The sequence below is a fragment of the Primulina huaijiensis genome, unplaced genomic scaffold (assembly GCF_012295235.1).
Source record: "Primulina huaijiensis isolate GDHJ02 unplaced genomic scaffold, ASM1229523v2 scaffold203540, whole genome shotgun sequence".
Taxonomy (NCBI): domain Eukaryota; kingdom Viridiplantae; phylum Streptophyta; class Magnoliopsida; order Lamiales; family Gesneriaceae; genus Primulina; species Primulina huaijiensis.
Window position 1 is genome coordinate 1 of NW_027353284.1, and position 792 is coordinate 792.

At 33.8% G+C, this 792-nt stretch overlaps 1 long non-coding RNA gene across 1 annotated transcript; it reads left to right on the forward strand.

The window, feature by feature from the left end:
* The first annotated feature begins 7 nt into the window (after nt 1-7).
* LOC140966259 (uncharacterized) lies at nt 8-505 on the forward strand. Its single transcript, XR_012173293.1, has 2 exons — nt 8-178; nt 264-505. It is a non-coding gene; the product is annotated as an uncharacterized lncRNA (long non-coding RNA).
* The last annotated feature ends 287 nt before the right edge of the window (nt 506-792 follow it).

Here is a 792-nt window from a genome sequence, read left to right on the forward strand (position 1 = left end):
TATATTTATGAAACAGAGATGGAATCTGATTAAGAAAATAGACGACATGCATGGTTCTATTGTGTATGTTGTCAGGAGATTTCTTTGTGGATGTCTGTTAATTCAAACTCGACAATTTCTCAGGGCATCGATGTTTTAAATGGCATAGCATGGGATCAAGAAAAAAACCGGGTTTTCGGTAACACATACTTTTTCGTTTCACATGAATCTGACGAGCAAATCTCCCATATTCTCATCATTGTTCATTTATGCTTTTTGCGCAGTGACAGGAAAACTATGGCCAAAGCTGTATGAGATCAAGCTGCGTCAATGGAAACCATTCAATGGAGATATTGGGAGCTTCTGCATAACTAGACCGCACCATTTTTGAAAACAGTGGAAAGATATTTTTTAGATTAAAATAAATTTGTAGAATATATATTTGAGATCGAGAAAAATATTTAATAATTCAATCTGTATTTATGGATAATTTGGTTCCATCAATGTGATTGGGATATGGTGCTTACCAAGCGTGTGCTCCAACATGACCATATTACCATGCAGTAGGCATATTTTTTTAAAGAAAATTGGGTACGTTTCGGTATGTTTCCAACATTTTTTAAAAACATTTCCTGGAAATATGTGTGTGAGAGAGAGAGTAGATGTTTGATATTGCACATATATTGTGAACACTTATGTGAACGTTATCGAGGACATCTATGTATTAAATATATGGTTATGATATGTATCCATCACAATGTGAGCTTTACTGAAGTGATATCTATTTCAGTGACATCTATTTATCGGATATTT